Genomic DNA, 15,477 nt, shown 5'->3' on the forward strand with positions numbered 1-15,477 from the left:
TTAAAAGTAATATGCTTTTGCTTTTGATTGTTGCTTTAGCTTTATGGAAATAATTTCAGGCTCGAGAATTTATGTATTTCTTGTAGTCGATGAACAATATGTTAAATAAATGAACTACAGTGAACCCTGGATAATAACTCACTTTATGACAGTTTTTCTCGGGAACCGTTCCGCCGCCATGTAAATCTATCTCGTTAGTACGACAATTCGCTTATCGCACTATGACTGAGATTTTTGTCACAAGTAGGGTCAAACACAGGTATTATATCCTCGTTATTATGACCACGTCACATGACCCGCAGAGTAGTCCCGTCACGTGTTGAGGTAGGGCAGGAAGGTTTGGGATGACTCCTGATGTTGTTGACCTCAGAATTACTCAGCGCTTTTCGGACTGCACTGTAGTGCTTAAAACAGCAGTGACCACTAGACCTGGTCACACTGTGCTGGTGCAGCTGTTGGGCACTTAAGAATGGCCGGAACGAAGCGGTCTCTGAGGCAGACTTGTGCCCGTTACCAAAAAAAAAAAAAAAGGAACTAAATACCGTTACCCGTTACTTCAGAAAAAGTAACTAAATACGTTACTCGTTACCAACATACAAAAGTAACGAGTTCTTGTTACTCACAGGTAACGAGTTACTTTTACGTTACCGCCGCTTATTTGAAGGAGCCAACAAATATGCCGTCACTTGCCTTCAACTCTTTATTAATGAGGAATTACACTTCAGAAGAAGCTGATACCCGAATTCGTGTTCCGTGTCTCTCCGCCCGTTACCATGAGTCTATATCAGTTTGCCTGGACCTTCTCCCTGCTTTCCGAAGTGGGGGTGATCGGAGGTTATGAAAACACAAGAGAAAAAACACCGGTTTTCGTGCCACCGATCACCAACGGTTCCCAAAACAGACGACGGGCTGCGTCATAATTTAGGGCGCTCAGAAGCTTAGCAAAGACAAGAAAAGGCTAGAAGTCGAAACGCGCGGTGACGGTCGGAGATTACGGAAACAAGAGAAAAGACAACAACACATCCAGCGAAGGACTGCAATAATACGTGGTCGTGGGTCACGCAGGTCAAATCTGCTTGCACTGCGCCATACGGTGTGCCGAAATGTGCTCCCCCGCGCTGAAGAAAAGGAACGAGCAACGTCAGTAACGAGTTACCAATTTTTGTAACTGATTCCGTTACTATTACCATTTTTTAAAAAGGAACTGAATCGTTACTCTGTTACCAAAAAAGTAACCGTTACTAAGTAACGAGCTACTTGTAGCGAGTTAGGCACAACTCTGCTCTGAGGTCAGCGGATTGTGCGTTTCTCGTTCGTACGACAATTCGCTCTATGACCAAAATCTGCGGGAACGGTGGTGGTCATATTAACGAGGGTTCACTGTATATGGGTATATTTTCTCCCGAAACTGTTTTGTGTTGTTTTTTTTTCTCTCATTAAACAAATGTATCATATTCTGCTTCAAAACACTTTTCACAATAAGTTTTTTTTTCTTAGCGTTTTGAACAGTTTTTAAAGAAAAGATTCGAAAGATTCGAGATTCGTAAGATTCGTGTATTCGCAGAACCTTCCTTGGATCCGGATCCGGATTCGGATTCGGATTCGGATTCGTAAAATTCTGGATTCGTCCCATCTCTACTATTAGCATATTTCACGAAGTGGTACTATTAACAGCTCAAACCTTATAGGCCCTCGGACGATCCATTTGTACACCTGGAGGGTATAAATTTGACACCCAGGGCGATAAAGTTAGGACCCACGTTCAGGGCTGAGCAGTACCACCCTGGCAAATGGATGAAACTTCACACATTTGTGGTAAGCCATTACTGCCCTAAAAGGTATAACATTGGCCACCTTTTTCTAAGAGTGATGCGTCCTCTGTGTCCGATATAATTGCAAAATAGATGTGTCCGACATAAATTGCTTTCTCCTTCTTTTTTTTTTTTAATTTCATGGACATAAACTCGAAACCCTCAGGAGCCTTTAATCATTACCTAACGCTAAAGGAGGTTTTTGCAGTTTTGCTGTTTTCATATCAGAACACGGTATGTAGATATGTTGCATGCTAGATGTGCTGAAAATTTTAAATTTTTGGTCTTTGAATATTACCATAAGGGTAAGAAAGAATGCAGCAGGAATCTTTGAGGGGAGGGGGGGGGTCTATTTATTTTGACAGGTAAAGCCAGCAAGAAAGGAGGGTTCGCTATTCCTTGCTAAAAAATTCCTTATCGGGTGTCCCTGGGGTAGTTTGAGTAAGGCGGATGTGGGGTCAGAGGTCTTCAGCCGTCCTCCCGCGATGTCACAAGCTGCTGAGGAGACCGGTATTACGCAGACCCTTGAACCTTTCAGACGACTATAAGATGAAAAAAAAGCTTTGTCATGTACGTTTAATGTGATAACATTTTCCTGGCCGGTGTAAGACACTCAAAAAGAGAAAAGAAAAAAAAAGTATCAGTAGTCGCAAAGTGTCCATGTGTCCCGCGCAGGAAGCTCGTGTTTATGGCCAACTAAAAGGATATGCTGGTGGAAGGTGGACGGTTGCCGTGTTGTGCGACCTTCAAACTCATTGTGGGACCAACTGCGAGCTCGCGGTTCCTTCGCTTTCACATCGTGGGACTACTTCTTCACGCCAAACCTCACATCGCGTTATCCTCTCAAGTATTATTTATTTATTTATTATTTATTAATAATACCTCAAGGGCCCTTGCGGGCATTACATGAGGGTACATGGTTGGCATATAGAAAAAATGAAGTGATGCACAGCAAACATCAGGAGAACAAAAATGTACGTAGATGATTTCGAAATGTGTCTGTATTATCGATGATGGCCAAGGCTTTGGGAAGGTCATTCCAATCTTTGCTGCTGCGGGGGAAGAAAGATTCCAGGAAGTATGACGTGTGGGCGACATGCAGCTGTACTTTCATAGGGTGATCTCGACGCCGAGAGATGTGTGAAGCAGGTGAGATGTATGTGCTGCTCAATGGTGGAGAATATATGAACTTATGAAAAAGACAAAGACAGAAGAATTTACGACGCGAAGCAAGTGGTGCCAGGTCGAGGGAACGTTTGAGTGATGTGACGCTAAAGTGAAAGGAGTAATCGCTAAGCATAAACCGTGCGGCTCTATTCTGAACTGCTTCTAACATGTCACAAAGGTATGCTTGGTGTGGATCCCAGATTGAGGCAGCATATTCCAGGTTCGGTCGCACGAGGGTGGTGTAAGCTTGCAGTCGGACAGAAGGAGGAGATAACCTAAGGTTGCGCCTAATGAAGCCAAGGATTGAATTAGCGGAGCATGTGATATTTTTTAATGTGTTCATTCCAAGATAGGTCAGAAGAAAGAGTCACCCCTAGGTACTTGTATGACGAAGCCATAATAATGGGGGTGCCGGAGAGGAGGTACACGTTTGATCGAACGGGGGCGCTACGAGAGAAGGGCACGTAACAGCATTTACCTACGTTAAGCTGAAGTGAAGATGACGATACAGAACACAATCGTCAGCGAATAGTCGTAAGCGGGAAGATACGTTATACGAAAGATCATTAATGAAAATGAGGAAAAGAAGAGGACTGAGCACCGAGCCTTGCGGTACGCCCGAAGTGACAGAGCTCGGAACAGACTCCTGCGAGTTTACAGAGCACGACTGCTGTCGATCCTTAAGAAAGTGCGCAATCCACGCCAGCAAGTTGGAAGGCAGGCCAAGACGGCATAATTTATGTAAAAGCCGGGAGTGTGAGACAGTGTCAAAGGCCTTGAAAAAAATCTAAGAATATGGCATCGGTTGGTATGCGGTTATCCATGTTACACTTAATGTCATGTATGAAGCAAGCCAACTGTGTCTCGCATGAGTAACCCTTACGAAATCCGTGTTGAAGTGGAAAGAAGTATGAGTTAGATTCGAGAAAAGCAGAAATGTTCGAGTAAATGATGTGCTCCATAATCCTACAGGGCACAGAGGTGAGGGAAATGGGACGGTCATTGAGGGGGTCTTGCTGACTACCTCTTTTATAGACAGGAATGACCCTCGCCAAGCGCCAGTCCTTAGGTACTGTACCGGTAGACAGAGATTGTGAAAAAATGGCATACAAAAATGCACTACTAATGAGCTTCGTGCTTTTAAGCACTTTGGGGTTGATCAAATCGGGCCCTGGCGCAGCAGCTGATTTGAGACCCTCAACGACATTCACAATGCCGGGTACAGAGATCACAAGGTCTGGCATGGATGACGATACATATTGTTGAAATGTAAGGAAAGCAACGTTGTCCTCTTTGGTGAACACTGAACAGAACGCGTTGTTAAAGGTGTTTGCACATTCGTCATTTGAGATGGTGTTACCTTCTGTATCGTGTATCACAATTTGGGTGTTAGTGGTAGGTCTAAGTGAACTCCAGAACTTTCTGGGGTTAGTGGACAGCAATTTCGGCATTACATCATGGAAGAATCGACGTTTTGCCTCGGATAAGGCACGTTTGTACTCTTGGCAACATATTTTATATTTAGATGCAATATCAATGGAGGATGACGGAGTACTTGCCTTGTACAAGCGTCTTTTTTTGATTACATTATAACACACTGCAGTTCTGCACCTACATTTGACCCATATCTGCAATTCATTACGTGCATTAACGTCATTAAAATTATCCCCGCATTGGCTTACCACTTTCAACGGTTTTTTTGTTGCTTTTTTAATTGTGTGCTAGCGCCACGAAGCAACTGTGGTTATGAGCGGTGGACAGATGGGAGACAGGACAGCAGGAATGAGTGGGAGACAGGTGGGTTAGTATGCGTCCTGGGCCGACTTCAGGGAGAACTGTACCGACATTCGTCTGGGAAGTATTCGGAAAACCCAGGGAAAACCTCAGAGGAGCACAGCCGGCGGTAGGATTCGAACCCACCACCTCTCAGTCTTCAGCACGACCTTGGCTCCCTCCGCATTCCGACTCCGTATCGCTGTCAGCCAATCAGATATCGGCAAATGTGATGTCAGCCACTCCAAACGAACCCGCCGATTGGCGTATCATGTTTTCGGAAACGTTATCATGAAACTTCGACGTCCTCCTAAAAGTCCCTATTAGCGAGTTTTAGTTACGTCAGAAAGTGTTCACGATAACAGTTCCGAAAACATAAGCCAATTCCTCTGAAGTGAGTGACATCACACTGCATCATCATCATCATCATCACCATCACCATCATCACCACCAGTCCTCCTCTTCATTGGCATCACCATTACAGGAGTTTTCCACCAAAGTCCCTGGTACAAGTATTGTGGAGTTGCGGGCCTCACACCAGTGAAGCCAAAACTTCCATTTTATTTTTTCGTAAAACCGAACCAAACCTAACCAACATCGCTAAGCTTCGATTTCATAACTTCCTGTATCGTATCGTTTTCGTACAGTGCCTTCCAATGCTCTTTATTATACTGTCCAACCACTTAAAATAAAGCAATGCCTCATACGGACCCTATAGTCACACAATGACATGCCTATGCACAACGTCAGGTACTAGTATAACGTTAGAACTTTCCCAGGAGACCCAAGAGTGCGCTGCCTTAAGTCACAGTTACAAAAGACTCAAGAATAATACATGTATTTCGAGCGTAAGGACCGCAAAACCAACATTGACCACGCACGCGGAAATGGAACGATGCATTCCGCACATCCAGCACTTACTCCCGATTTCTTCGATTGAAGGTTCCTTTCTTTTCGTGTCTTTAATTTCGCATTCCACAGGCTCTCCATTTAAGCTTCTCGTCCGTCTGCTCGATGTCAAACCGCAAAATGGGTCTCTGCGAGAGCGAACAATGTCGGAAATTTCCGCTATTAAATACCGGGAATTTGAATGCTCAGATGCGATGTGTACGTAAAGAATGCGGCGGAAATTAGCTTAGCAACGTCACAGAACGCGGCTTGACTTCCGCCTCACTGCACGCACCCCAGTGTGGCAGAAATGCGGTTCTGCTTTTCAGTCTGGTCTGTGAAATATCGGTTTCTGCAGCACTCTCGGTTTCTCCACGACGCATTTTGTTTCTCGGGCAGTGGCTGTTTTCAGGTATTGAAGTGCACGCAATCATTACCGTCTATGTTTCAATAAGACTCTTCTATCGCGCGTGGTTTTCGCATTATTCAGACGGCCAGACATGGTGCTAACAGGACTCTTCCCTTGAAGGATTTTCTGTACTCTGTACAGCTGCTCTGGGCACCCAGAAGACGAACAGTCGTTGTTCGAAGCATTGTTGCAAGAAGGGGAACGCAAGCTAGCTCGTTTTCTTTGTGAACGAAGAAAGTACATTGAGCTTCAGGAACACTGGACAAAAGACACAGACGTAGCCCATAAAATCGCATTATTTTGCCTGGTGTTCCTCAAGCTCAAAGTACTTTCCTCAGTCCGAAATATTGGCGGCTCTCGTACTCAGGGTCTTCCCTTAACATTTTCTTATCGGTTTGCTGAATTTTCCATCATATTTTTCAATTACCGTTCGTCTACGGCAATACCTCCCGACGAAAACCCCAGACTTTGGTGGGCATAGGGCGGCCAGAGAAGACGAAGCGTACTAAAATCAATGCATTATACAACATAATGTGAAACGCCTAGCGTGAATGCTTCTACTTCTGTTACCAGCCCCTGTAGCTCAGTCGGTAGCGTGTTGGCTTGCTGTGCTGAAGATAGCGGGTTCAATCCCAGCCGAGGACAGTAGGGAGGTAGGACAGGTAGGCATTGCTTCCAGCACTGTGTGTCGGAGATTTCCCGGCGCGCGTCAAAAGAATCTCAGCAGGACAAAATTATTCGCAATCTTACTCTGCGGCACGTGCAGCAGGTCGCCATACTAGATACTACTTCTTCCAGTGCTTCTGCTACTAAACGCTGGGAAAGCGTACGTAAAGTTGTTTCACAGCGTCAGTTTCGCCATATTTAAAGGTACTGTAAAGCAGCACCGATCAAATGTCATTTGGTGTGGCTATTCGATAGTCCAAGCCACCAGGACAAAAACTGCGCAAGTTTCATTCCAATCGGCGGGGCAATTAATTAGAAAATTACAATTAAAGATTACGGGCAACACTGTACTAGGTATTCGAAATGAATCCGTACTCCTGACACGTACGGCGGCAACCACATTGCATGCGTATAACACTGGGCCCGACATAAGAATCCACCACAATCCGCCATAAAATTCGCCCCTGCAATCCACACAACGATCCACATCTGAGGATAAACGGATAAGCGAACTGAAATGAAATGCTGAGCCTTTGAAAAAAAAAATGTGTCAGACGTTCAAGAAGCCAGACAACGTCGGGACTTGTTTGTTCACAGAGGTTCACAGAGAGAGATTGTTCGTTCGAAAGAGGCCGCGAACACAAGGAGCGCGTAGGCGCAGCAGAGAAGTAGGGAGAGCTTCCATCGAACAGCGGCCAGCGCTGGGTTACTTCGCAAGAAACACTGTTAACAGGGGTTTAGAATGCATTGGTAAACAGGAAAACTAATAATATGGTTACTAAAATAACGAAGTTCCGATGTAATAGTGTGTAATACCAATTTTCAATGTTGCCCGCTGTACAGGGGGTTGTTTGACACCAGGCGTCGCACCACTCCACTACGCCGCATCTTTCATGGCAAATTAAAAATATTTATAGCGCGCTATCGGTCGTATGGTTCCGCATATGGTATTTAGAAGCAACAAAGTCTCTAGTCACATCACCGGCATATCATGCTTGTCTACTGCTTTACAGTACCTTTAACTGACGTGTGAAATAATTATTGTATACATTTTGTACCATCAGTGCAACTTTGACACCAATGTCTTTGACAACTTCACCTCAACTTCGACACTGTCTTCCCATACACTTGCAGACACTTGCAGGGAAGTTTTTCACCACTATTTACTACCTATGCGCATTGGTCCACATTCCCCTTGTAGCGATAGAACGTCTTCATTTTTGCAATGTGTTACAGAAAATTCGCAACGCACAGAAGAGCTATATGGTCATTGCATGTGATAGAATTCAAATATCTAACGTACTCGTATAATGAAAATTTCATTCCCCACATGGGCGTGCCCACCGAGGATTTTTTTCCAAAGCAGGCAAAGTGCTTTCGTGGGGGAGGGCGAAACATGCACCCCCTCACCTCTTTTCCTAGAGACGGACACTGCGAAGTGTGCGGGTGTTCAGAGGTTCATAATATTATAACATCTGAGAAAAATTATGACAGTGGGTGGGGCACGGTCCCCCTTGCCCCCTCTAGCTACGCCCATGCCGCCGTGTTCTAGGAACACCCATTCATATCCCGTCACTGTATCCACTACGACATAGCTCACCTGTACAACGGATGCACTCAGTCGTGTGTAACGTCTGTGAAACACACATTCTACACGCATGTCCAAGTTCCATCTCTTTTTTGTGAACGGAGTAACGTTTAGTGTCGTTACCGTTTGGGGGGTCATCTCTTTTTCTTTTTTCTTCTTTTTTCTTGGTGATGCTTATGAAAAATAGAGGTAAATGCCGAGTTGCATCCGCTACTGTAAACCAGAGCTACCTAGTAGAATTACAAGATAAGGTATTCGCCCACTGCGACAAACAACAACTTGATTTTATGATTATGATTGGGGAGCTTCACCGCTCCCAACGACAACGGCAGCAAAATGCAGGTTTCCGGTAAGAATTCATGTAGAAGACAATGTGGATGTTCGCTTGTAAAGCGTGCTTTGGCTGCATAATGACGGTGCATTAGGTGAAGCCCTCTTTCCATAGTTACGGCGCAAATATTTTCCATTTCTTTTCTTTTCTTATTATTCTTGTCCGACAAACTCGTGAACACCAGTGTGTGCACAAATTGTCGTTATGTACAGTGAAAAATTTGCGGCAGTCAAAAATATAGGACATTCATTAACACAACCAGTGAAGACAATAGATAAACGAACTATTATCACTGGACGATTAAGCGCGAGATACCATGGACGGTTAAGTGTGAAATGGTTGCTCTTATCAATAAAAAAAAGGAATCCCGTTTTTTGAGAAATAACAATGAATGATGTTAAAATACATTATCAAAATGAAATACCGCCTTCGGCTTAGTTTCTGTTTTTTACTTAGCACTGAGGAAATATCTGATGTCCCTCAGGAAGAGGAATGTACAGGATGTTTCACCTTAACGTGTTATCAATTCCAATACAAAACCTACTTGTCCTAAATATATATGGTCAACGGTATTCACCTTCCGGGAACTTTTGCCACGCTTTTGTCCAGTTAGGACTACTTTAGTTAGCCTTCTTTCGCGGGAAGTTGTATTTTCTTAATTCAACTTGAAATTTTGCCAAGTCAAGAAAACGTTTTTTTTTTTTTTTTTTGTAAGTAGTAGACGAGGGCCCACGCAGGAAATATCCCAATCCAGTAAAAACACATCCCTTATTTTGTTGGTAACACTTAAGAAAGGTACGAAAATAATCGTCGCCTGGAGACGAGCAAAGTACTTGCCGGTCCTCATTTCGCATTCAAGAAGGAACTGTCGCCACACCACATCAGCTTCCCTCTAAGCGTTACACTAGCAGCTGCTGCCGATAATAGCATCCCTGTGTCACCACATATAATTTTCTTACCTGACTTCATAATGTAAAAGCCGGAGTCTTGAGCAAACAGAGGGACGACACAAACACACGACTCAAACGTTACTGACTTCTTACCGGACTTCTACGTTTCTTGTTCTTTTATTATCGCAGAGTGGTTTCCCGGTGATAAAGTGCCCACTTCTATGACGCTACGGCGTGCCTACGAGCGTCCCACCGAAATTGGTCAACTTCATTCGAGCAAGAGGAAGGCATCTCATCCGGCTGCACCTGCGGAATGTGAAAAAAGAGTCGGCGAAAACCCGCATGTCGGCGTACGCCAGCTTGCCACGGAAACAGGAACATCCAGTTCTAGCATGTGGAGGACGCTACGTGGAGGACGCTACAGGATCGTGACTACCGCCTATATCAATTTAGTTGGCACCAGGTTTTGTGTGTTGGTGATTTTAGTGACACATCTAGACCCCACTAATACATTTCTGAACCTACCACCAAATTATCGGGCATGGTGCTCTGGATTGACGACGATGGGGCGTTCTTTACTTGGAAAGTACAAGTCTCACTCCTGAAGCATCCTCCTAACCCACATTGGCTACAACAAGTAAGAAATGTACCAGTGGTCACTAAACGCTTGGTCGGGGACCTTCAGTGGCCCAATTTTGTATAAGAAAAACTTGACAGTTATCACGTCAGTCGGATACTTGACCAGACTGTGCTTTCCTTCATAGAAAACATTCTGCTCGACAAGTGCATATTCATGTATTTCAAGAAGACGGCGTTTTCACTGATGCACTGGCAGTATTCGATGATAATAAAAAAAATGACACGAGCGTAGCGCCAAACGTATCAAGCTGTCGGGGAGCGTTAGATCCAACGCTCTTTGCGAAGTTGATGTGTTACACGCTTAGTGGCGCAACGCGCGTATTCAATGGCCTCCCTGTAGCCATTCATCTGCCCGTGTCACGGGGGCAGCTCCGTCTTCTTGAAAATACATGGTCGTTCTTCGCGGATACGCGAAAAACGACCCCCTTCCGCGTCTTGTACAGCAGTTACCTCCTTTCGAAAAGACCAAGTGGACAATTGAAAAACGGCAATGAAGCTTCCTAAAATTTATTAGAAGCTTTCGCGTGGTGGACCACCGTAGTGACCAGGATTATACCTCATCTCCTAAAAGGCCAAGTGGTTATAAATGCTGCCAAGGAAGAATTCGGTTCACTGCATCAGCAGCACACCTGGGATCTTGTGAAGCTCTCGCAAAGAAAACGTCCGTTTGGACTATAAGTGGATGTTTAAAAGAACAATGAGGTGATGTCTAACGTGGCTCGAAAACCCTGTCTCATCTGTCAAGCTGCCCGTCAGGAGTCACCATGCAAAATATTATCGCTGTGCGGTGGATTGTCACTGCGCAATCAAATTTACAAAAACCGTACAAGATAGCGGTCGCCGAAGGTCGTCAGAATCCTCGCGTCGTCGTCAAAAAGTCCCAGTTTCTTTTCTTCTTGGTTTCTTTCTGCTAAGCTCACACGCTGCTTATGCTCGCTGCAGCAACACCACCTAGACACACCAAGCCTGCGCGTTCGTCGACGTGACGTAGGAATTAAGAGTCAGCCAACGAGGATCGTGTTTCCAACGGCCGTATAGCCAATCACGGACGTGCTTTCAGCGGCCGTGGCCATGGAGAAGAACCACCGTCGTCTGCGAGTTGTGATTGAACCTCCGCGCGTACTAAATGGGAAAACTTGGAAAAACTTGCAGCGCAAACAAAAACGTTATAGGGGTCACCTCAATGCTCCTTCAAAACTAAAAGAGACAAGTATGCATGGGAACGTTGAAACGTGCAAAGCCCAATGTGTAGCTGCCCAAGGGTATGCGCAGAAGTATGGAGAGGGCTATGACGCTACATTTGCTCCCGTAGCAAAACTTACTACATTGAGAGTACCTGTATCATCAACACAGAAATTCAGGGTTCGTCAATAGGATGTCAAAACAGCCTTTCTAACATATACAGGGTGCGTCACGCAAGACGGACCAGGATTTTATTAAATTCGCGAGTTGTTTTTCTTTCGGAAAAGTCGTTGAATATATCTATTCCCGATGGGGCCTACTCAAAGGTGGTCTTGTATCAGGCAATTAGCGCAGCCGTTAATTAACCTTCATAATTAGTGAAAATAGGCTGACCGCGCAGTTGCGAAGTTGTAGAGCACATCCCTTAGGAGCCTATAGACTGCTAGAATCGAAACCGCAGCGTTTTCCCGTGCGCATTGCGCGAGTTCTGCGTCCGCTTTTTCCTATCGCTCTCTCGCTGTCATTCCTTCATCGGGCTGTTCCTCAAAGCATGGGGCACCGCCGCTTCCTCGCTTCCTTCGCATACAGTTATTTCTGCATAATGTAAAACCCAGAGACTAGGGAACACGAAATGACAGACACAACACGAAGTGAGACTTCGTGTTGTGTCTGTCCTTTCGTGTTCCCTAGTCTCGGGGTTTTACACTATGCATCATCTTCACCAGCTCGCTTGCTTCCTAGCCATTTTTTCAGTTATTTCTGTTTTGTTAAAACCTGCTATAGACCGTAAACACTTATCGGACAGCGGAATCAGTGATTTTATTTTTGTTATATGCGTGGTCTTTGGAAGTTATGGATTGGTAGTTTTATTGAGTGACATTTATAAGGTTAAATCGCGAACAGTGTTTTGAAGGTTGCTGTGCAGATCAAACCAGATAACAGCGGGAACAAACCAGATAACAGCGGAAACAAACTCAAAAGCAGCATTTTGGTGATAATGTAAGCTGAGAAACGGCATCATTATTCCCCCTCACACTCACTCCTGAGGACAAGAGCTTGGTGTCAGCTGAAAAAAGGGTGACATCGAGATGGGGCGATGGGAAAGTGGCCGCAAAACCCGCGCAGCTCTCGAATGTTTTGCATTTTCGCGTATTTTTTTACTAGGGCACAGAAAAGTGCTGCTGTTTCGATTCTTGCGGGATAGACTCCTCAGGGTTGTGCTCTACAACTTTGTAATTACACAGTAAACCTATTTTCACTAATTATGAAGATTACTTAAGAAAAGTTATTTAACGGCTGCGTTAATTCATGATACACCACCACCTTTGAGTAGGCCCCATCGGGAATGGATATATTCAACGATCCATGACGAAAACCCGAGACTGGGAAAAAGACGAAAAACAGACGACACAACACAAAGTCTCGAACACAGCTAAAGTTTAATCGACAACCGCACACTTTTAACACATCAGGTGGATTAAACTTTAGCTGTGTTTGAGACTTTGTGTTGTGTCGTCTGTTTTTCGTCTTTTTCCCAGTCTCGGGTTTTCGTCATGGATCTTAGCCACCAGCTCGCTTGCTTTTTAACCATTTTATCTGTATATTCAACTACTTTTGCGAAAAGAAAATAAATCGCGAATTTAATAAAATTCTGGTCAGTCTTGCGCGACGCACCCTGTATATAAAGCGACTAGAAGGATTTGTTGTAGAAGGGGACGAACATCTTGTTTGCAAGTTGAAGAAATCTCTCCGCGGACTGGAACAGGCGACCAGAGCTTGGAATATTGAAGCGAACGGGTCGCCACACAAATAGGCTGACACACCGTACGTGTGAACCTATTTCAATTACTTACATTCAAGCAAAGGACGTTCTTCTCAAACGAGGTTTCTGGCGTAATCAGGCACATCCCTATCTACATTCCAGGTATGAAGGTACAGGTTGGGACAGAAGTTTACGGAACACGCGAGCGACGTACTTTTCTTTCGATACGACACCCTAGCGGCTGCCGGAAGCGGGTGAGTTCACTGTTTCGGAGGGGTGGAAGGGTGCGCTGTTGGCGACACACAGCGGTAGCTTCCCTCCCAGGCGCACCCAAGCGACACCAGAACTACCAGTGTGTGTCTCTAACAGCGGTAGCTTCCACCCCTCCGAAACAGTGAACTCATCCGCTTCCGACAGCCGCTAGGGTGTCGCACCGAAGAAAAAGCACGTCGCTCGCCTGTTCCGTAAACTTTTGTCCCAACCTGTCCGAAGTGCTTGTGCGTTCTGCTGCATGAGGACGACATGCTTATTTGTAACGAAAGCGATTCTGTCATTATCGAAGTTGGGAAGGAATTAGACCAAGACTTCGAGGTTAAGGACATTGGTTCCGTCAGCCAGCACCTTGGAATTAAAATAGAGAAGTCGCAAGAGGATTGTTTCCTTCTGCACCAGAGTAAAGATCAATGCACCGCTGCAGAAATACAACCTCGCAGACGCCAAAGGGAGTGTCGTACCGATGGACTCAGATTACCTGAAAACTCAGTGGAGACCATGACGCACTGCCAAGCAATGAACTCTACCGTGAGGCAGTTGGGGAGTTGTTCTATTTCGAGTTGCTCTACCGACATTGCTTGCGCTGTCGGCGTATCAGTAAGCCGCGTCAGCGCGATTGGAGAGCCATCAAGAAGCTGATTCGGTGCCTGAAGTTTACTCGGGTTCCGAATCAAACTTTCCTCAGGACCAAGATTGAAGTTGGTGTGCTACGAGCATGCACTGGGCGGCAAACTTTACGAACCGCGGGTCAACCAGCGGCTACTTCATCCAGCTGGGAGGCAGCCCAGTCTCCTGGTCGAGTAGGAAGCATGTGTCCTTGACCCCCTGTCATCTACGGAAGCCAAGTACTCCTCAGTAGCACTCGCGTCACAGGAAGTTCTGTCGTTCCGCAAACTGTTGACGGATTTTCGACGGAACGTACAAGAGCCGACATGCATCTTCGAGGACAATCAGGGATGCATCAAGATGGCACTCGACGAGAGCATCAACGCTAAGACGAAGCATATCGACGTAGGCCATCCACCTTTGAGAGGCTTGATGGCGGGGTCGTCAACCTGCAGTAGTTACAAACTCCTGACATGCCGTCAGACGCGTTACCCAAGCATTTACCACGAACCATACTCGAAGCATCTACAGTGCAGATGGGTGTCGTCGACAAGTAGCTGTCGACGGGGGCGGGGGTACGCGACAACGACAACACCTGCGCACCCGCACATATACCGCCCGTTCATTAAACCTGCCGCTGTTCCACCGTAAAGGTGTCTTTGTTACGGTTACATCACAACAGTGAAGCACCCTGTACGAAAGGCATGATAATACTTGGGTGCCCGGGTTTCTTTCATCAATGGCTTGTGGAACTTGAGTTGAGAAACAAGTGACATACCAGCTCAAAGACCAAAGTGAGAATAGTATACCTTGCATAAGAGGTATTTCCGCTGCCTGCTGCATACTTGGCGAGATGCACAGTGCTCGCAACTTCCAACCAATCTCCCGTTATCGTGACCTTGCTCCGATAAGCGCCCGATTGGCGGCCAACATCGCAATCAGTACCTGGCCTGACCCACGTTCTTTCGGGGGGTGGCAGGTTGATGACATGCTGTCGCTCGTTGTGAACACGTGTGGAAAAAGACTCGACAAAAAACGAAATCTGTGGCAATCTTCGGGACGACCTTGCGACGTGTCTGTTTCGCCAGTAATATCTTTAAGATTATGGCACAAAAAAAAAAAAAAAAATCCGAGTAGATTTACACACGTAAGGTGAGTCAGCCTATTGGTGTGGCGGCATGCTGCACGTGCCGCAGGGTATAGGACTGCAGTGTACCTGGTGTCGGGAAGTATGTGATCAATTATGTTATATCATGATGTTAATATTTTCCAACGTGATTTAAGTAAAGTAGAACTATGGTGTAAAGACTGGGCTATGAAACTGAATTAGGGCAAATGTAAGGCTATGTCGTTTTCTAGTAACATCAACGTTTTAAGCTATGCATTGTGTAATTCTATCCTCGAAACGGTTGACGGATATAAATATCTAGGTGTCAAAATTCACAGAAGTTTTAAATGGGAAAAACACATTGATATGATCGTTAGCACAGCT

At 45.4% G+C, this 15,477-nt stretch overlaps 1 protein-coding gene across 3 annotated transcripts in view; it reads right to left on the minus strand.

Moving 5' to 3' along the window:
• Window positions 1-14,863, minus strand: part of LOC135374752 (muscarinic acetylcholine receptor M5-like) — a 399,570-nt gene extending 384,707 nt beyond the window's left edge. For all 3 annotated transcript variants that reach the window (XM_064607680.1, XM_064607676.1, XM_064607677.1), the window contains exons 1-2: window positions 14,795-14,863; window positions 9,677-9,829 (exon numbers count right to left, since the gene is read on the minus strand). The gene's annotated coding sequence lies outside the window, so the exon portion shown is untranslated. The remainder of the gene's footprint in view (window positions 1-9,676; window positions 9,830-14,794) is intronic.
• Window positions 14,864-15,477: the final 614 nt, after the last annotated feature.

The sequence above is a fragment of the Ornithodoros turicata genome, unplaced genomic scaffold (genome assembly GCF_037126465.1).
Source record: "Ornithodoros turicata isolate Travis unplaced genomic scaffold, ASM3712646v1 ctg00000746.1, whole genome shotgun sequence".
NCBI lineage: Eukaryota > Metazoa > Arthropoda > Arachnida > Ixodida > Argasidae > Ornithodoros > Ornithodoros turicata.